Genomic DNA, 23,296 nt, shown 5'->3' on the forward strand with positions numbered 1-23,296 from the left:
GCTCCATTGGCCGTTTTCTCGGCCTCACAGTAAGGCTACCCAGCTGCTGAGGTGATTGACATTTTTTGGACCCCACTCATCACATTAGGATAGGGTTCAAGTTTGCCTTCATTGTTTCTTTTTCCCCAGCATATCTTCTTCAAAGTAGTAACCCTACTGTGAAACGATAAACCAAAAGTTCCATCTGCTAAAAATAAAAAACAGCTTAAAATCAAACATTTGTTGAAATGTTATGTTTTCAGAAATTTTAAAGCATGTGATTGCTATAAAAACAGAGATTTAAATAGAAAAGTAGGACATCTGAAGTTATTTAATGTTATAAACATATTAAGACCCATTTTGTAAATGAGGTTAGGACATCATGCATTTATATTAATTTTCCCCTTAGAGATGGGGAACCACTGAGCAGGGACTCAGGTTAGACTGTTTAGATTTTTCTTGTGAGAACAGATCACATTCACTGTCCACCTCCTTCCCTATGTGAGACCAAGAGACTCAGGTATAGCTTTGACACATAATCCTCAAAAGAATTTGCAAGAAGCAAGTACCATTTCCAATGTCACAAAGGTTTTTTTGCCATGGTAGATACAACAGGGATTTCTCTGTGTGTGCTTCAAGCAGAAGGCTATCTCTACAAAAGGTAAAAACTTGAAAGACAAATTTCTGTTCCTTGTGCTATAGACAACAATATTTTCTTAGCTAATAATGATTCAGTTTCTCTCAATTTATTGAATGCTTTATGTAATATGCAGGTCAAAATATTGCTTTCTACACTGAACCTCACTTATTCCCTTTTCTTACTGGAGTATAATTGCTTTACAATGTTGTTAATTTCTGCTGTACAGCAACGCAGATCAGCTATATGTATATGTATATCTCCTTCCTCATGCACCTCCCTCCTAACCCACTGTCCCACCCTCTAGGTCACCACAGAGCACTGAGCTGAGCTCCCTGTGCTATACAGCAGGTTCCCACTAGCTATCTATTTTACACATGGTAGTGTCAGTCAGTTCAGTCGTTCAGTCGTGTCTGACTCTTTGCCACCCCATGAACCCTGTCCATCACCAACTCCCAGAGTCTACCCAAATCATTGAGTCGGTGATGCCATCCAACCATCTCATCCTCTGTCATCCCCTCTCCTCCTGCCCTCAATCTTTCCCAGCATCAGGGTCTTTTCAAATGAGTCAGCTCTTCACATCAGGTGGCCAAAGTATTGGAGTTTCAGCTTCAACATCAGTCCTTCCAATGATCAGTCCTTCCATAGTAGTGTAAGTCAGTCCTAATCTCCCAGTTCATCCCACCTTTTCCTTCCCCTCCTGTGTACACACGTCTGTTCTCTATATCTGTATCTCTATTCCTGCTATGCAAATAGGTTCATCTGTACCATTTTTATAGATTCCACATATATATGTTAATAAACGATATTTATTTTTCTTTCTGACTTACTTCACTCTGTACGACAGACTCTAATTGAGTTACTACCACATATCAGGGATAGTTCTAAGTAATGGGGATGCAACAATGCATAAGATGAATAGAGACCTGCCCTCGAAGAGCTCATATGCCTGTGGAGAAAGCGAATAATCCTTAGGGACTAATGATTAAGTAAGACAACAGTAGATTTTTCTAGCTTCTTAAAAGAGATGCAATAGGGTAATGTGATGGAGAGTAACCAAACAGGGAGAGAAGGCAGAATTGTATGAGGGTCTCAGGGAGGACCTCTCTGAGGAAGTAATCTGAATGATGACCTGAGTGATGAGAAAGGAAGCCTCCATGATGAAGAGCTAAGAAAGGAATAAGTTTCCAAAGAGATGGAGCAGCAAATGACATGGTTCTGAAATGGGGAAATGGCAGCAAGATGACCAGTGTGGCTGCACCGTGGTGGAACAACTGAGAGGCTGAGGACAATGTGTCAGAAACAGAGGGAAATGGCTTAGGGGCAGGTGTGCCACAGTAAAGAGATTGAATTTTTTTCTCATTACAAGACAAAGCCTTTGAGTGGATATGTTATCTCATTAGGACTTCTCCCATAACTCAGATAGTAAAGAATCTGCTTGCAATACATGAGACCTGAGTTCGATCCCTGGGTCAGAAAGATCCCCTGGAGAAGGGAATGGCAACCCACTCCAGTAATTTTGTCTGGAAAATTCCATGGACAGAGGAGCCTGGCAAGGCTACAGTCCACGGGGTCACAAAGAGTCAGGCATGTCATCTCATTAATGCTTTAGGAGTTTAGTCAGGCCACTCTTTAGAGAAAAGACTAAAGAAAGCAAGAGTGGAAGCAGGGATACCAATCATGAAGGGGCTACAGGAGTTCAGAAGATGAAGGATGGGACCCAGACTAGACTAAGGGTTGGGATGAAGTACCAGATGAGGAGGTATTTCAGGGTAGAGTTGGTTTGAATGGATTGAATGTGAGCTGTGAGGGAAAGAGGAGTTAAAGATTATTTTTAAGCTTGTCCTGAGGAATTAAAATTTGGTGGTTCTGGAAGATAGAGGAGGCCTGGGAAAGAGGTGTTTGTTAACAGTTGGGTTGGGTCAGAATTGCTTGCTTCTGTTTTGTCTTTGTTAAGTCTGAGAGTCTTATAAGACACTGGAGCTGAGGTGTAAGTCAGGCAGCATCATTTACACAGTGGGGTTCAGGAAAGAGATCTGGACTGCAGATAAACACTTAAGCAAGTTAGGTTAATAGGTGATATTTAAAGTCATACACTGACTAATTTCCATGAAAAGACTACTGATAGAGAAGCAGAGAAATAATAGTCTAGAACCTAATTCTAGAATTGGGGAGCAGAACATGAAGTAAGAGGAAAAGAACATGAGACAAGGCATGGAAAACCAAAGAATAAACTGTTTCAAGAAACATAGATTGGTCAGTTATTCAAATGCTGCTGAAAGCTTTAATAAATAAAGCAAAATAATTGTCTCCTGAGGCAGTAATATGGTGCAGCAGTTCAAACACAGCCTCCAAAACCAGAGTGCACATGTGCAAAGCCTTTTCAGTCATGTCCAACTCTTTGAGACCCTATGGACTACAGCCCACCAGGCTCCTTTGCCCATGGTATTCTCTAGGCAAGAAGTAATTGGGTTCACATCTGCTGCTGCTGCTGCTAAGTCGCTTCAGTGTGTCCGACTCTGTGCAACCCCATAGATGGTAGCCAACCAGGCTCCCCTGTCCCTGGGATTCTCCAGGCAAGAACACTGGAGTGGGTTGCCATTTCCTTCTCCAGGGTTCACATCTAAGCTCTTCTAAATTCTAAAGCTCATTCTAAATAGTAATGTGACCTTGCCCAAGTCAGCAACTATCTCTGATTAGCATTTTTCATATCTAAAGGATGAATATTAATAGCACCATCTTCATATGTCTGGTTAGAGGACTAAATGAGTTAATATGTACAAAGTATTTAGAGCATTCCCTGCCTCATAGCAGGCACTCTGTGTTAGCTATTATTAGCACTTGATCCAGATGAAAATCATTTTAATGGCATGATGGAGATAAAAGCATGATTAAAGTAAGTTTATTAAAGAATGAGATGCAAAACTGTAGACAATTATAAAAATTTCTTTCAAGGAGTTTTTCTGTAAAGGGAAAAAGGAAATGAAGCAGTAGTCGGAATGAGTCTAAGGGTCAGGGAAATTTTTTTTAATGGATGCCATAAAAGCATGCTTGCTTGCTAGAATATAATCTAGTAGAAAAAGAAAATGACAATATAGGAGAGAAAGAGGGTAATTTAAAAAGACTGTTCTTGAAAGGGGGAAAAGAAGAATTAAGATGCAGGGCATGTGGTGGGGTTGGCGTTAGATTCATGTGGGGACATTTAATCCATTTTAACAAGAGTGAAGGTGGGATGCGTGAATTAAGCAGGTAGGTGTGAGCCGTTTAGGTGGTTAGAAGATAATGCAGTTTCATATCTGATGTCATCTCATTTGCTATGAAATATGAGAGATGTTTGAGAAAAAAAAAGAACATGAAATATGTATTTCAAAGAGGAAGAATAAATGTACTGGGAAGGAGTGGTGGGAATGCCTGGCAGGGAGCTGGCTGACGCACACGGTAAACTGTAGAGGACATAGTGGAATGAACGGAGGGGTGGGATTATAGCACAAAACGGAAATAAACATCTGTGTGATGACAGACTATCTGGGATGCTTGGACCTCCAATAGGGATGATGGGATGTGTCCTGCAGGTCTTTGAATGGAAGCCAGAGACAAGAGATTATTAGGGTTTCTTAAGATAGTGATGCTATTAGGCAGAGCACTGAGCTGAGACAGCTTCAGGGAGAGCCGGATGTTGGCTCAGTTCTCTCTCACAGAACCACAAAAGACAGGTGCACACAGTGAGGTTCCATGAGTCCCTACCCCGAGACAAGAAACACCATTTCAGCATTACCCACCAGGGCCATTCTGTCATCTTTGTCATATGGAGATTTTATCATAAGTTGGAAAAGAATTGGTGAAAAATCTGCATCTGGTTTCCCCTTCCCAATGTCAAAATTCTTTTCTACTTTGCCTGACAAGAAAAACTGTACTTCTCCACCCCATTAATTACATTTAGATGTGGTGATGGAACTTGCTTTGGCCAATGAAATGAAAACTAGACTTATGAGCAAAAGCAAAGGATATCAGTCTGTGAGGACATATTAATAGTATTCATTCACCAGATTTATCCCCACCAGCCAGAGCAACAAATTATACAGAAATTACTTAGTGGCTGAGCACAAGAAAGGGAAAATTAAATTAAAAAAAAAATAAAATAGATGGTAGGTAGGTTGATGATAAAGACTATATCAAACGCAGTCCCCAAGTTAAAAGACGTGAAACAGAATCCCCACCAACCACATGGACATAAGAGTGAGACATAAACCATAAAGTGTTACAAGACTCTAAAATTTGATTGCTTGTTAATATCACAAAACAGCCTACCCTGACAACACCGTAGTACTTTCTACTGCTTCCTAGGTTGTTCAACAGGATATATATATATACACACACAAATATATATACACATACATACATACATATATATATATATATATACACACACACACACACACACACACAAATGCATTGGTGAGTGGATAAGTCAGTGAAGAATGATAATCTCAAAACCAGATCATTTTAGGGTATTGAGTCAATGAATAAATACATATAAGAAAATGCTGTTTAGACATTTATATAATTAAATGAATTGTAATAAATTATTTCCAATTGGATAACACTGGGAGGGATTGGGGGCAGGAGGAGAAGGGGACGACAGAGGATGAGATGGCTGGATGGCATCACCAACTTGATGGACGTGAGTCTGGGTGAACTCCGAGAATTGGTGATGGACAGGGAGGCCTGGCATGCTGCGATTCATGGAGTCGCAGAGAGTCGGACATAACTGAGCGACTGAACTGAACTGAACTGAATGCTGGCTAAATTCTGTATGTCAGAGCTCTGGTGAAGAAAGTGTGCTTCTTCTTTGAGGAGAAAAAAGGTGAAATGGTGCCCATATGGTATGAGGAGAAAGATAAGGTTGGAGCTGTGCTGAGAAGAAGAGAGGCATGTTTCCCTTCAGAGAAGATGGGACTAAATGTTAAGGGATTCATAATAAAGGTGACCTGGAAGACTGAGCCTCACAGACCCACAGCTTTTCTGCCTATGAATAAAGTGCACAGACACACAGATTGTTTCCTTGTGAGAAGTGGGATTTTGTAAAAAAAAACAAGAAAACAAACAAACTCTATCAATCTTTGTTCTTTTTATTAAAAATTAAAGTTGTAAAGCTTTCTTCAGGGGAATTAGAAAGGGATCAGAGAAGGAAATGGCAACCCACTCCAGTATTCTTGCCTGGGAAGCAGACAGAGGAGCCTGGTGACTGGAGATCTTCGGGTCACAAAGAGTCAGACGTGACTTAGTGACTGAGTGCAAGAAAGGATAGTTACATTTTTAAAAATGGAATAGATGGTAGGTATATATGTAGGTAGATGTGGAGGGTTGGGTGGAGGGATGGATAATCCTACACTCAAAGAGTTTGAAGACATGGGTAGGGAGAATATTGGCTGTTCAATATTTTTATAAATGCCAGTTAATGTGGTAAACAAAATGAGATACTTCAAAACAGACAAGTGAATCTACTATCAAAATTTCATTCACCTAAGTATGGCGCCTGTCTCCTGAGAAACCTGTATGCAGGTCAGGAAGCAACAGTTAGAACCCGTTATGGAACAGTTGATTGGTTCAGGATTGAGAAAGGAGTATGGCAGGGCTATCTGTTGTCACCCTGTTTTATTTAACCTATAGGCTGAGGACATCACGAGAAATGCCAGGCTGGATGAGTTACAAGCTGGAATCAAGACAGGTGAAATAAACATCAACAACCTCAGATATACAGATGAAAAGTAAAAGTGAAGTAGCTCAGTAGTGTCCGACTCTTTGCAACCCCCGTGGACTGTAGCCTACCAGGCTCGTCCATCCATGGGATTCTCCAGGCAAGGATACTGGAGTGGGTTACCACTTCCTTCTCCAGGGATCTTCCCGACCCAGGGATCAAACCCGGGTCACCTGCATTGCAGGCAGACGCTTTACCGTCTGAGCCACCAGAGAAGCGATATACAGATGATACCACTCTAATGGCAGAAAGCAAAGAACTAAAGAACCTCTTGATGAGAGTGAAGGAGGAGAGTGAAAGAGCCAGTTTAAAACTACATATTAAAAAAACTAAGATCATGGCACTCTGCCCCAATACTTCATGGCAAATAGAAGGGGAAAACCTGGAAGTAATGACAGATTTCCTCTTCTTGGGCTCTAAAATCACTGCAGATGGTGACTGCAGCCATGAAATCAGAAGACGATTGTTTCTCGGCAGGAAAGCTATGACAAACTTAGACAGTGTGTTGAAAAGCAGAGACATTATTCTGCCAACAAAAGTCCATACAGTCAAGACTATGGTTTTCCCAGTGGTCACGTATGGTTGTGAGAGCTGGACTGTAAAAAAGGCAGAGCGGCAAAGAATTGATGCCTTTGAACTGTGGTGCTGCAGAAGGCTCCTGAGAGTCCCTTGGACTGCGAGGAGGTCAAACAAGTAGATCTTAAGAGAAATCAACCCTGAATACTCATTGGAAGGACTGATGCTGAAGCTCCAGTATTTTGGTCACCTGATGCAAACAGCCAGCTCATTGGAAAAGTCCCTGATGCTGGGAAAGACTGCGGGCAGAAGAAACAGAGGGCATCAGAGGATGAGATGGCTAGATGGCATCACCAATGCAATGGACATGAACTTGGGCAAACGTCAGGAGATGGTGAGTGACAGGAGGCCAGGTACGCTGCAGTCCATGGGGTCGCAAAGAGTCGGACACAACTGTGCAATTGAACAACAGCAAAGCGTTGCATAGGTGTTCCCATATATAATTCTTATTTTTCTGCTATATAACTTAACTCTTACATCAAATTCTTATAGACAAAGGCTAATTTTTCATGTAAACTTCTCAGTATGTGGTACATGTTTAATAATTAGTAAACAAGTAATAAAAAGGTAAAACTAATTTCTGTGGTTTTCCTTTAAAAGCTTAATGACTGTAAAAAATTAAAGCAGTTACTAGACTTCTCTACACAGAGTCAGGCAGAGCTCATGATAAACTAATCTAGTCAAATATTAGGCCTTTCCAAATTAACAAAATAGACTTCACAGACAATCAGCATCATACTAAAATGATGCAAGACCCCCTGGAGAAGATTTTAAATGAAAAAAGAACAACCAATGTCCTTGATGTCATAATCCCCAAGTCACAAAAGATAAAACAACAAGAACAACAATAACAACAAAAAAAACCCTCACGTCTTTCTGCTACTTTCTCCTTCCTGGACATAATGCAGAGCACAAAATGTTGCCTCTTACAGCTTTGTGAAATGTCACTAGACACACACAGGCTTAATTCCTATGAAAACAGGAATACCAAGGCTTGCCCAGCTCTAATTGTTGCCTGCCAAGGTTATTCTTGCCACCTCTTATTAATCTCTTCTGCTTCTGTTAGGTCCTTACCATTTTTGTCCTTTATCATGCTTAGCCTTGCATGAGATGTTCCCTTGATATCGCAAGGTTTTTTGAAGATATCTCTCTTCTTTCCCATTCTATTGTTTTCCTCTAATTCTTTGCATTGTACATTTAAGAAGGCAGTTCAAAGCCTCCAAAACCAGAGATCATCTGAATTAAATTTGCCCATTCCCATTGTTTTGAGTTCACTGATTCCTAAGATGTCAGTGTTCACTCTTGCCAATCTCCTTCTTGACCACATCCAATTTACCTTGATTCATGGACCTAACATTCAAGGTTCCATTGTGATATTGTTCTTTACAGGATCGGACTTTATTTTCACCACCAGACACATCCACAACTGAAAGTCATTTCCACTTTGGCCCAGCCTCTTCATTCTTTCTGGAGCTTTTTCTCCAGTCTTCCCCAGCAGCATATTGAACACCTTTCAAACTGGGTGGGAATTGGGGGGTGGGGCTCATCTTCCAGTGTCATATCTTTTTGCCTTTTCCTACTGTTCATGGGGCAAGAATACTGGAGTGATTCGCCATTCCCTCCTCCAGTGAATCACGTTGCCAGATCATATATCATCAAGGGAATATCATATGCAAGGAAGGGCACAATAAGGGACAGAAATGATAAGGCCCTAAGAAGAAGCAGACAAGATTAGGAAGAGGTGAAAAGAAAACATGGAAGACCTATACAAAAAAAAGGTCATAATGACCTGGATAACCACGATGGTGTGATCACTCACCTAGTCAGACATCCTGGAGTGGGAAGTCAGGTGGGCCTTAGGAAGCATTACTATTGAATAAAGCTAATGGAGGTGATGGAATTCCAGCTTAGCTATTTCAAATCCTAAAAGATGATGCTGTTAAAGTACTGTAGTCAATATGCCAGCAAATTTGGAAAACTCAGCAGTGGCCACAGGACTGGAGAAGGTCAGTTTTCATTTCAATCCCAAAGAAGGGCAATGCCAAAGAATGTTCAATCTAGCGCACAATTGTGCTCATTTCACATGCTAGCAAGGTAATGCTCAAAATGCTTCCAGCTAGGCTTGAGCAATACCTGAATGGAAAAATTCCAGATGTACAAGCAGGATTTAGAAAAGACAGGAACCAGACATCAAATTGCCAACATGCATTGGATCATAGAGAAAGCAATGGAATTCCAGAAAAAAACATCTACTTCTGCTTCAATGACTACACCAAAGCCTTCAACTGTATGGATCATAACAAACTGTGAAAAATTCCTAAAGAGATTAGAAATAACAGACCACCTTACCTATCTCCTGAGAAACCTGTATTGAGGTCAAGAAGCAACAGTTAGGACATGGAACAACAGACTAGTTCAAAGGGGGAAAGGACTACAACAAGGTTGTATGTTGTCACTCTACATATTTAATTTACATGCAGAATACATCATGCAAAATTCTGGGCTGGATGACTCACAAGCTGAAATCAAGATTTCTGGGAGAAATATCAACAACCTCAGACATGCAAATAATACCACTCTAATGGCAGAGGATGAAAAGGAAGTAAAGAGCCTCTTGATGAGGGTGAAAGAGGAGAATGAAAAAACTGGCTTAAAACTGAACATTCAAAAGACTAAGATCATGGCATCTGGTTCCATCACTTCACAGCAAATAGATGGGGAAGAACTGGAAGCAGTGAAAGATTTGATTTTCATGGGCTCCAAAATCACTACAGATGGTGACTACAGCCATGAAATTAAAAGGCTCTTGCTCCTTGGATGAAAAGCTATGACCAATCTAGACAATGTATTAAAAAGCAGGGGCATCACTTTGCCAACAAAGGTCCGCATAGTCAAAGCTACAGTTTTTCCAGTAGTCATGTATGGATGTGAGCGTTGGACTATAAAGAAAGCTGAGCACCAAAGAACTGATGCTTTCAACTTGTGGCACTGGAGAAGACTCTTAAGAGTCCCTTGGACAGCAAGGAGATCAAACCAGTCAATCCTAAAGGAAATCAACCATGAATATTCATTAGAAGGACTGATGCTGAAGTTGAAGCTCCAATACTTTGGCCACCTGATGCGAAGAGCCCACTCATTGGAAAAGACCCTGATGCTGCAAAAGATTGAGGACAGGAGGAGAAGGGGGCAACAGAGGATGAGATGGTTGGATGACACCACCAACTCAATGGACATGAGTTTGAGCAAACTCCGAGAGATAATGAAGGACAGGGAAGCCTAGCATACTGCAGTCCATGGAGTCAAAAACAGTTGGATACAACTTAGTGACTAAACAACAACAAGCTTACTACCCTTGTATCTCATTTCAAAATAGGATATGGCCCTACTGGTTCCCTAGAAACATGGCCTTAAGAGACAGCCTCTTAAATCGTATCTCAAGATTCTTAAATGTTATTGCAAAGCCATTGTGACTGGGATAAAATCTTGTAAGACATTTTATTAAATCCTTTGTTTCTAACTACATTTCACCTTCTCCACAGGAGAAAAAAATCTGAATAGCATTTGGTTTGTATGTGTGCACAAATTAAATATATATATATATATATGCAGATACCTATATTTACACATAAAATTATATATACATATTGTTTATATAGGGACTTTATGTGTGTGTGTGTGTGTGTGTGTGTGTGTGTTAATACAGTCACATTTTATTCATTACCTATGAACCAACTGAAAAGAAAGTAAAGTCTCTCAGTTGCGACCCCATGGACTGTAGCTGCCAGGCTCCTCTGTCCATGCAATTCTCCAGGCAAGAACACTGGATTGGGTAGCCATTCCCCTCTCCAGGGGATCTACCCAACCCAGGGATCAAACCCAGGTCTCCCATATTGCAGGCAGATTCTTTACTGTCTGAACCACCAGGGAAGCCCAAGAATACTGGAGTGGGTAGTCTATCCCTTCTCTGGAGGATCTTCCTGACCCAGGAATCAAACTGGGCTACCCTGCACTGCAGGCGGACTCTTTACCAGCTGAGATACTAGGGAAGCCCTGCTAGAAATACATAAATATGAAAAATTGATTCACAGTAGAATAATATTTATGCAAATCATTTACCTTGAGTAGTGGTTGCTTGCCTTTAGTTAATAAGAACACAAAGCTATGCATATCACATTCTAAATGTAAGAATAATCCATTCACTCTGGAAACAATTCAAGGGATAATTACCATGGCGTACATCTATAGAATATTCACTGTATATTGTGCATTATTCCATTTTATTATCACAGCAACCATTAAAGAGGAAACTATAATTATCCCCAATTTACAGATGAAGGAACTGAGCCAGGAAACGGTAAGTAATTTGCCCAAAATAAAATAGCCAATAGACAAAACCAGATGTGAGAATTCAGGGCAGTTTGCTTTCAGAAGCCACGATCTTCAACTCTGTCATGTAATGCCTTTTCTATGGAGCTCTGCACACCATGCAGTAAACTAGTTTCCGATGATGTGAAGGAAAGCACGAAGTGTATCACTGTCCCTACAAGTGATGCTTGGTAGCCTTGAAAGGACGAGGGCACTGGAACTGAAATCCTTCAGTACAACTCTACCCTGTACTGTGCTATACTTGAGTGAATGTTTAAGTCTATTTGCCTTTCAAAGAACTGCTGTTCCTCTCTAAAATAGCTCCAGAGTCCTTATAAAGATTTAAATGAGATAATGTATGTGAAACTGCTTTTAAATTGTATACCATTAAAAATTTTTATTATAACTATTAATGAAATGAATATCAAAATGATTCAACATATATACATTTTAAAAATAGAGCTGAGAAATATCCATATTCTATAAAAGTTCTAATTTCATATATATATATATATATATATACTTAATTATGTTGACATGAGATGCTTGTAAAAAGAATCTGACACAAGCTACAGAAGAGAGTAAACTTAGCATCAGGTTGTAAATTTTTCCAACTTGATTTCCTCTCCATTAGATTTCAGTTCTTATTTGTATTCTGATTTGTCTCATTGATTCTGAAATTTTGTTTGTCTCCATATACTTCTTTTGAATAATTTTATCATCTTGACTAGCTCCCCAAACAGTCTGCATTACAACTTCTAAGCAGAAATAAAGCATCACCTACATTCACCAAAAGGTATCTGAAATGCAAGCTAGTTAGTGGATTTAGGTTGCTGTAAATCACATTGAATGGAAAAAATGTGCTGAAACAAAAACTTTTTGAGACAGCTAATTTCTCATGTTAATTCATTAGACTGAAAAAAATGGGGCACATGTTTAGACTTTCATGCTCAAGCAATCTAATTGAAAGAAATGGTCATTTAAAAAGCTCAATGAAATTTCAAAAGTTCACATAATTTATGAAGTCAGGGCAATCAGGGAGGAAATAGCCAAATGCCAGTGACACTTTTACAGAGCTTGTTTTCTTGCTCCAGTTTCATATGGAAAAGATAAAATCATTGGGGAAAACCAGATTGCCACTAAACGATAATAATCCTAATAACAATACAGTCTCCATTAACAAAAGCAAACCCTCAACCAGGGGATGTCCTGCAATCTGTTTTAAGAGAAAGAAGCAGAAAAAAAGATTTATTCTTGGAAAAGTTTTAGATTTATTGCCCCTCAGCTCAATCATGAACACCTTCCACTATGTTTTAAATGAGAAGTGATGTTGAGGAAGGTAAACCTCAAGGAATATTGGTCTCTTTATAAACTGTCCAGCAACTTCTGCTGGTAAGGCCTGCTCTGAAAAAGAGGAACTGGATCCATCAAATCCATCTCTCTAGAAATCTGAACTCAAACTTACAGAATTGTCCCCTGGAAATGGACCCTTACATCCAAAGGCCATTTGGTGTCAGGAGTCACACCTTGACCTGTGGAGAGCTTTTTGCAAGATTCATGGTGTTGAGAGATAGGGACTCACAAGAAGCAGGTAAGAGCAGGAGCTAAGCACGAGGGCAGAAGTAAGAGATAAAGAAGAAGGTAGTTCCACCACCCACCCTGGTGTCTGCCTTTCCTTAGGGATTCCTGAACTTTTCCCTCAATTCCTGAAACATTTTATAGAATAGGTTTCAATGAGCCCCTTTTTCCTGATATAATCCGATGATGTCTCTGTTCTTTGACCCCCAAATAATATACTGACTAGGCTATTTCTCCTTTTTAAATAAAGTTAAAATTAACAAAAGCTAATTAGCAATCAGAACTATTGTATGGCACTGGGAACTCTATTCAATATCCTGTAATAAACCATAATAGAAAAGAATATGAAAAAGAACACACACATCTGATTTACTTTGCTGTGCGTCAGAAACTAACACAACAATGTAAATCAACCATACTTCAATTAAGAAAAGAAATATTTTCTACCCCCACTTTTAAGAGCAAAAGACAAATTTCAACCTTCAAAGTAGGATCTGGGAAATTCACAATTCAACAGTCTCACTTTCTATATTTATCTCATATTGAAAACTGACATTTCAAAAGATGACTATCACCAATTACTATGAGGGGAACATGGGCCATTATTTTCTTTTAAATGTTTCTAAATACATTTAAAAATAGACTTTCTGCTTAATCCCAAATTATACCCCAAAATGTGAAGAATCATAACACCCTCAATTCCTAAATACTATGAGAGTCAATGCTATTCTTTTATGACTGATAATATTCCTATAAGTGCTTGTAGGAAGAAGGGCAGTGCAGCCCAAGTGCTTTTTGAGGAAAATGATAGAGTGAGTAACAAGAGCAGTGAAAAAAACGTGGGATTTTTGTCCCTGAAGAGTGAAAGGTTGAGTGTTTGAGTTTCTTTCCTCATCTGCAAAATGAAGAAATCAGACTAGTTTTAAAGTTAATTTAGAGGTTCCCTCCAATTTTAAAATGCTGTGAGCTTATGAAATGACAAGTTCCATTATAATGGGTACAATATGTTAGACCTAATAGAAAGTGAAAGTCGAAGTAAAACATATTTTTAATCGATTCAAACTCACAAATTAACTGCATTAAGTCACTGAACTTAATGAGAAACTGAGAAGAGAGTTTATGAAATTTATATTGTGAATGTATTTCTTATCTGTATGAAGCCATGAATCTTAACTGCACAGTATAATATTCACTATAAAGTCAACCTGTATCTTCATCCTGCTTTATGCACAAAATAGTTTGATTACTGTTGATTCTATGACAGCAATCAAGTCAGAATATTATATATAGCATGGTGGTTTGGGTGAGGAGCCTGAAGTCAGATGGTCGAGGTTCAAGTCCCACCTTTAAAAGCAAGTATCTACCTATTCACCAAGACTCCCTTTTCTTTCCCACTGGGCACACAAGTAGACTACGTTTTCCAGTCTCCCTGGCATGCAACACATGGAATAAGGGCAGGAATGAGCTATACTTCTTCATGATCAGGTCTTCAAAAACCCTCCCCCATTATCAGCCACTTTCTGTCTTCCTCTTTCAGATAGAAGTCAGTGTCAAGGGTTATCCTGAAGAATCACCATCATCCTGGGACCCTGAATGATGTATAGAGGAGAGATCTACCCTCTGATACTAACTGGATTCACATGCACAAGAAATAAACTTAGGTTTTGTTAAACCAGTAACATTTAGAGGTATCCACCTGCAATGCAGGAGACCTAGGTTCAATCCCTGGGTTGGGAAGATCACCTGAAGGAAGGCATGGCAACTCACTCCAGTATTCTTGCCTGGAGAATCCCAGTGGACAGAGGAGCCTGGCAGGCTATAGTCCATGGGGTCACAAAGAGTCGGACATGACTGAGCGACTAAGCACAGCTGTTAGAATAGCACATATTAATTAGTATGGAATAATATTCCTAGTAATGGATGTAGGAAGGAGTTGGATGCACTCCAAACACTTGATAAGAAAAATTACACAGAAAATAAAAAGAGCAGTACTATAGCCTGAATGTTTGTGTCTCCTCTCCCACTCAAAATTCAAATATTGAAAACCTCATGCCCAAGGTGATGGTATTAAGAAGAAGGAACTTTGGGATCTTTGAAGGTGATTAGATTTAGTGCTTTTATGAAAGAGACTCCCCAAAAGCTAGTTTACTCTTCTGTAACATGAGGATACAACATGGAGTCTGAAACCCAGAGGAAGGCCCTCACACTACCACTTAATATCCTGAACTCAGACTTCTAACCCCTGGAACTGTGAGAAAAAAACTCTAAAAACAGTTTTTTATAGGCTACCTAGTCTTTGGTATTTTGTCATAGCACTCCATGTGGACTGAAACATGAAGACAAAAGATGTGATTTTTAAAAAATTACCTAACCTCTCTAAGTCTTAGCTTCTCATCTGTATAATGAGAATTACATTATCATCTAAAGGGTTATAATGAAGATCAATTGAGTCAACATTCATAATGATGCTTATATATGAGAAAGAGTAGATTTTAGTTATAATTATTAGATGCTAGCTAGAATTATTATGGATACCTTATTTAACCCCTGAATCTATTCATATACAATGCAGATATCTAAGAGAGAATCATTGATTTTTAGAGACTTCTAGAATAATAAAGTCCTTTGTTGTTATTTAGTTACTCAGTCATGTCTGACTCTTTGCAACCCCATGGACTGTGGCACACCAGGTTTCCCTGTTAGAAATTGATGGTGAGAAAATATAATGTTAATTTAAGATCATAGATTAGTACTCAGCTCTCTTAATATTAGTCCAGTGTCACTTCCATTACCAACCCCCACATCTCTGTTCACCAAATTCCTCTCTTCTGCCTCGTTTAAACCTCCTTAATTTCTCTCTCTCCTCTACAACTTCACTTCTACTGTCTTAGCCAAGCTATCCACAGCACCTTTTCCTTAAATAATCATGAGGGTTTCCAATTGGCTAGATCATTCCCCTACACAAAAAAATACACACCATCTACCTTGGTAGGTCTTTCTAAAAAAATTATAAATAGATAATAAAATTAAGGCTATGGTTTAAATACTTTTATGGTTTAAAAGTATTCTTGGCTCTTTATTTTTCATAGGATAAATTCAAAACTCTTGGGCGTAGCATGAGCATCCTTCCATCAGACCAATTCTGATTTCTCCAGCCTCACTTTCCTGGGTACTTTTGACATAACCTACACAGAAGTTATATAAACTATTTTTATAATCTTATTGTATCTTTGCTCAGCACCTTTCACTCTTTCTTGAATACCGGCCCACTTTTTACTCTAAGGAAACACCTATCCCATCTTTAAAGTTCAGAAAACTGTGAAGCTGTTAATCAACCTCTCAGGTAGACTGTACTGCTCTGTCCTCTGGTTAACATTTTCTTATTTTGCCACACTTATCACAGTTTTCTATATTTACATTTTATATCTCTCTTTCCCTCTACTAAATTGTGAGGCCCAAACTCATGATTATTCATCTCTGAATACCTAGCTTGAGGCACAGTTTGAGATCCATAATAGAGAAATCAATATCCTTGATGAATAAATGAATAAATAAATGCTTTACTATAAGAGTTCTCAGGAGAGGGAAAAAAACAGTAAATTTTAATCATTTTTTTCAAGTCCAGTCTTAGATGAACTTATTAGAATTGTAAAAACATTTGACTTTGCTATTTTGAAATGGATACATGAATATGTGTTTAATTTGTTCTATTGGAGAACCAAGTAGAGTTTCAAGAGGAAAGACACATTCAGTAAGCCCTGGATTGGGCAGTTGGAAGCCCTAAATTCCATTTCCAGTACTATCACAGTACTGGGCTTCCCCTGTGGCTCAGCTGGTAAAGAAACCATCTGCAATGCCAGAGACCTGGGTTTGATCCCTGGGTTAGGAAGATCGCCTGGAGAAGGAAAAGGCTACCCACTCCAGTATTCTGACCTGGAGAATTCCATGGGGTCACAAAGAGTTGGACATGACTGAATGCCTTTCACTTCACTTCACTTCACTATCACAACTGACTAATTGTGAGTAAATCACCTCATCTCTCTAAATCACAATTTATCATCCACAAAATAAGAAAGTTGGCCATATAAGATAGGAAACTATTTAATATCATACATAAGGAAAATAATATGTCAGCTAAAAGCATTTCAACCAGTAGCATTCGTACATAATAGAAGAAAGTTCCAACATAATCACCAAACGTCTGTTCATCAGAGAAGTCATGTGATGATGTACTTTGACACAGGAGACCTTAACTTTGGTCTCAAATTGGTCAGGAAAGCTCTTTTAAAAATCATTTTACTATTATTATTATTATTATTATATAATAAAAAAATAAAAAAATAAAAAATAAAAATCATATTACTTATTTAGACTGCAGTTTCGTCAACCACACAATTAGAAGGATCTCTGTTTCTTTTCCACTCTGAAAATTTACTGTAAGCTACATACAAATCTAGATAGAGGCACTAAAGTCATTTAATTTTAAGAAATGATTATCCCCTGAGAGAAGGTTGAACTTCTATTTTCTGGATCTAATTTTGCAGATTCATAATTCCATACCCTTCAGTGTACTAAGAGGTTTTCTACATTGGAGGCATTTTGTGGGGCCAGCAAGATATCTATAAACAGAAGTAATCAACATTATTCAAGAATGAACAAAATCTCTGGCTTCCAACAAAATCTTTTCTCATACATGGAAGGTTTTCTTTATTCCCAGTGATTGACATGAAAAGCAAATTTAGGTTATCTTTCCTCACTACTTCAGCAATTCCAATATGGAACTTCTGGGTTCTGAGTGTCACTCTAGATCAAAAAGATATAAATCCTAAGTCAAATTATTAAAGGAGACTAGACAAGGCTTTTTTTAGTTTTTAGATGCCAGTAGCTCTTTGAGAAATTATATTCCATACTACCTAGTCACTGGGTAAGAACTTTACACTGTCATAAAAACCAAGTTTTATGGTTGTTGATAGCTTCTCAGATAATGTCTTCTTTAAAAATGTGTTCAGAATTCACATTTGATTGGAAATTCAAATTAGAAGAGAGAAATAGCAAAGTGTAGTAGAAGGATCATTGCTGGATGAGTTGGAAAAATCTATGCCCTCCTTTGCACTCCACTACCAACTAACCTTGCATTCACACATGGAAGATATGTAATACTGATTATATCCCAGGCACTGCGCTGCCTCCTGAGAATATAAAACCAAAGGGAAAACAACTCTCAATGAGCTCAGAAGGCAGTAGAGGAAGAGAGCCATGTGCACAAAAAGTAAAATAAAGTGATTAAAGGGCCATAACACTCATCGCCACAGATTGTACTAAGATAATCTAAATCCATGAATTCTACCCAGGAAGGGGCAGGCATGAGAAGGGAGATAGGAAATAATTTGTAAAGAAGATGTTAAATCTGAATTTTGCAAGATGCTTGAAAGCTTGCCAAGTCAAACCAGCAACACTGGCCTCACTTAGCTTCCTGATCTGAAATAGATGGTCTCTGAGGTTCCTCTGGTTTTAAATTTCTATAATTTCATTGGCCTTTTCAATAAAAATATAGAAAGGTTTATATTGATTTGGTTTACTTTACCAAATATAAATATGTGTATATTGAACCACAGAACATGTACCATCCAAAAGTTTATATTAAAATATTTAGAATATAAACCTTTCTAAAACACTTGTCCTGCTTCTTTAAACATTTATCTCCTAAGTATCATTTTACTTTCAGTATTAATCCTGGCCATGCTTCTCGGCTTCCAGCCCTCAGATGTGCTGGAAGTGTAGCTTTACACAGATGCGAAAAAACACAAGACTCAGTGTGAAATGTAGCAGTGAGTGAATACTAACCGGGTGACATCCCAGGAATGTTATTAGTGGAAAAGGTCCCTGGTGTTGGTTTGTTCTTTGCATAATTTGACTTTTTCTCCTAAAAGTGATGTGACCATGTACAGTAACAGGCCCTCCCTAGGTAGTGTAAAATGGACACCATCCAGCAAAACTAATTAATGAGTCAGAGGCTCAGGCAGCCTTCTGCTGGTGGGTAGCAGAGCATCTGGTGATTTCAAGAGGAAATCAGACAGATGCCAGCTTTGCCACAGCTGAGTCTTGCTGTGTGACTTTGAGCAAAGTTCTTACAGTCAAGCTGCAGTTTCCTCATCTGCAAAACAGGAATAATAAAGCTGTTAGGAAGATTAAATAAAAGAAAGTAGGTAAAGCTCTTAGCACTGTGTCCACCACATAGACAGTGTTCAGTGGTTATTGGCTATTATTATCAACAATATTGTTACAAATATGGGGCTCCTATTATCCTTCTGAGAACAGTCTTCAGGATAAGAGCTAGGACAGAAGGCAGTGGTTTTAACTGAAACAGTAGCATTGAGAGAGAGAGAGATAAAACTATGTCTAAAACAGATAGCTAGTGGGAAGCTGCTCTATAACACAGGGCAGCTTGGTGCTCCATGATGACCTAGAAGGATGGGATGGCAGTAGGTGGAAGGGAGGCTTAGGAGAGATGAGATATACATTTACATATAGCTGACTCACTTTGTTTTACAGCAGAAACTAACACATTGTATAGCAATTATACTCCAACAAGGAATAAAAGGAAATTAATTTATGGATCTAGTCATCAGAAAGTTACTCTCTTCTCTAAGTCAGTCAGTTTAGTTTCTCAGTTATGTCTAACTCTTTGCAACCTCATGGACTGCAGCACACCAGGCTTCCCTGTCCATCACCAACTTCTGGAGCTTGCTCAAACTCATGTCAACTGAGCCAGTGATGCCATCCAACCATCTCATCTTCTATCATCCCCTTCTCCTCCTGCCTTCAATCTTTCCCAATAGATAATATAAATAATTGCACATAGCATAGCTGACACTTGAACAACATGGGTTTGAACTGTGATGGTTAATTTACACACAGATTTTTTTTCAATAGCAAACAGTATAGTACTGCACCATCCATGCTGGATTGAATTTGCACAAGTGGAATCCTGAAGGTACCGGAACCATGTATGGGCAGGGTGGACTGTAAGTTTTATGGGAACTGTTGACTGCTCCGAGTGTGGATGCCCCCTACTGCCGCATTGTTCATGGGTCAACCATAGCTGAGAACACAAATCTAGAGGCAGACTGTGTGTGTGTGTGTGTGTGTGTGTGTGTGTGTGTGTGTGTGTGTGTGTATGCGTACATGTGGTCAGTCATGTTTGACTCTTTGCAACCCTTTGGACTGTAGCCTGCCAGGTTCCACTGTCCATGAGATTTCCCAGGCAAGAATACTGGAGTGGGTTGCCATTTCCTCCTTCAGAGGATCTTTCTGACCCAGGGATTGAACCTGGGGCTTCTGTGTCTCCTGCAGATTGTAGGCAGATTCTTTACTGCTGACTCCAGAGCCAGACTGTGTGTTAGTCACTCAGTCATGTCTGACTCTTTGCGACCCCATGGACTGTAGCCTACCAGACTCCTCTGTCCATGGGATTCTCTAGGAATGAATGCTGGAGTGGGTTGCCATTGCCTTACACAGATTCAAATTCCAGTTCTGCTCTTTCCTTGCTGCATAACCTTTGACAGGTTACTGAATGTCTCCATGTTTCTGTTTCCTCATTTGTAAAATGAAGAAAAATCATAGTATCTGCCTCACAGCACATTTTTAGGGACTTAATAGCTAATAAATAGAGAGCATTTGCAACAACAGTATCTGGCCACAGTACATATTCTGTAAATGTTTGCTATTGACATAAATGATGATTTGCTTAACACCTTTGGTAAAGCAGGAGGTAGTGTCATTGATGAATGATGAGTGGGGAGTGAGGGGGAAGATGTGGTTGGTGGTAGGTAACTTCTTAACTGTGCAAAATAACATTCTCAGGAAGCCTTTCTGAGGAATAGGATAGCTGAGAGGTCATTTTCTAGGGTCAGAGACACCTGGATTAGAAAACTAAGCTCACTGAAGTTACTTCACTCCAAATTCTCAAGGGGTTCAGTCATAAAGTGGGATACAAACTATCCACCTAATGAAAACGTTGTGAGGATGAAATGGAATACTGGATGGGAAGTAGTAACCTCTATGCCTTGGGAAATTCTTTTTAAAGGCTTGACCTAAGGGCTGCTGCTGCTGCTGCTGCTAAGTCACTTCAGTCGTGTCTGACTCTGTGTGACCCCATAGACGGCAGCCCAACAGGCTCCCCCGTCCCTGGGATTCTCCAGGCAAGAACATTGGAGTGGGTTGCCATTTCCTTCTCCAGACCTAAGGGCTATGTCAATTCAAAGCCCTCAACTTAACCGCTGCTGGGCATTGTCTCTCTAGGCTAAGGCCCAAGAAAGTCACTCAGAAAAACTGTCAAACTGTTCTGCCACCAAACCCCACTCTTGAACCTTATTCATCAGTATGTCATCTCTTCTCCCTCCAACCCCAATCTGAACTTGCTTCTTACCTTGGATTCTTAATGAGAGTCCTCATGACACCTTGTGAACATCTGCCAACAGGCACTTGCCATCATCCTTGGCCTTGTGGTCCAATTCTGTTCCCACCTACTCACCCTAGCTCTTATCTCTCATCCTATTACCCTTCTCATGCATAACTTCAATTATTCACCCATTTATTATTGACTAATGACTTGTGGTATGCTAAACGTAGGGAGGCCAAACTCTCTGCCTTGGTGAAGAAGACAAACTTTGACCAAACTATGATAGAGCTGGAAGGCAGTACAGGGGAGTGATTTGGGATACAGGCTACGGAGGCTGATTGGGCTTCCGAGGTGGCACTAGTGTTAAAGAACCCACTTGCCAATGCAGGAGACATAAGAGACATGGGTTCAATCCTTGGGTTGGAAAGATCCCCTGGAGGAGAGCATGGCAACCCACTCCAGTATTCTTCCCTGGAGAATCTCATGGACAGAGAAGCCTGGCAGGCTACAGTACATAGGGTTGCAAATAGTCAGACACAACTGAAGCAATTTAGCACTCATGGAGTCAGATCAGCCCAGGTCTTCATGCTTATTAGCTGTCTTCAATGACCTTTGTTATTGCTCTAAGATTAAGTTTCAGCTTTGGGGACATGTGAATACCAATGACCACTTATAACTAGAAGACTAACCCTCTTACATTTACTTGCCTACTACTTGTCTTTGGTAATTTGCTTAAGACCAAAAAAGGAAAAGAAATCCTTTTACCTGTGACCCTTTGCTTGCACAGACAGATGGAAGAGGAAACTTATTTTAAAATATGATCTGATAAAAAGGAAAAAAAAATGTTTTCAAAGATTTGTCTGATCTTTCTATAAATAAAAGATCACCACCACATCTCTGTTTTTTGAAAACACAAAGCAATGAGCTCCACTTGAGAATGAACTGTGCTTAGTGTCATAATATAAAGCTCTGAGTTCACCTTGGGCAAGTATCTTTGCATATTATGTTGCATTTAAGAAAACATTTTTCCTCTTAAATTATGTTTAAAAGGTAGTCAGACTGAGAAGTACATTCTTTGTAAGCATTCTTTGTACATTCTTTGTAGTATTGTACATGTCTTTGTGTGTCTGTGTGTGTCTGTGTGTGTGAGAGAGAAAGAATAGGAGAAATTTTAATCTAATTTTTGCACATCTGAAATCAGACAGAATGAGGAGTAGTTTTACTATACACTGGTACAGGAGTCAAGGACCCACAGAAAAAATCAATACTTTGAGTGACAAAGTTCAAATGACCATATCATTTATTATCTGACTCAGGACCCATTCATGAGTGAAGGGTTTGCTATTAATGATTATGCTTAAATAATAGGTATTAAATGGAGCTGGCTGGATGCAAACTGGAACATATAATCACAGCCAATGCTCACCCTGAACCAAAGCCTGCCCTTGATAGGAATAGTCTTACTCTAGCCTAAGGTGCACTGGGACGACCCAGAGGGATGGAATGGGGAGGGAGGAGGGAGAAGGGTTCAGGATGGGGAACACATGTATACCTGTGGCGGATTCATTTTGATATTTGGCAAAACTAATACAATTATGTAAAGTTTTAAAAAAAAATACCCAAGCTTTTAGAAATGTGCTGCTGTGGATCATTATGTCTTATGAACTCTCATGGTGGGGATTAGGGGAGACTTAAATTCCAGAAGAGATTAAAAGCAATTGGGAAGGTACAGGCTTCCCTAAATGGTGATGGAGAATTTTTCACTCTGAGGAATCAGTCACTGTTTTTTTCTCTGAAAAGCGTATGCTGGGCTCCAGTTTTGCCCAGGTACAATCAAGTAGTTTCCTCTCACTGCTGCTGCTGCTAAGTCGCTTCAGTCATGTCCGACTCTGTGTGACCCCATAGACCACAGCCCACCAGGCTCCCCTGTCCCTGGGATTCTCCAGGCAAGAATACTGGAGTAGGTTGCCATTTCCTCCTCCAATGCATGAAAGTAAACAGT

The 23,296-nt window shown here is 39.5% G+C and overlaps 1 protein-coding gene across 12 annotated transcripts in view; it reads right to left on the minus strand.

Annotated features, from left to right (window-relative positions):
• TAFA2 (TAFA chemokine like family member 2) overlaps positions 1 to 23,296 on the minus strand; it is a 582,804-nt gene that overhangs the window by 45,559 nt on the left and 513,949 nt on the right. The gene's annotated exons all lie outside the window — the stretch shown is intronic.

The sequence above is a fragment of the Bubalus kerabau genome, chromosome 1, assembly GCF_029407905.1.
Source record: "Bubalus kerabau isolate K-KA32 ecotype Philippines breed swamp buffalo chromosome 1, PCC_UOA_SB_1v2, whole genome shotgun sequence".
Taxonomy (NCBI): Eukaryota; Metazoa; Chordata; class Mammalia; order Artiodactyla; family Bovidae; genus Bubalus; species Bubalus kerabau.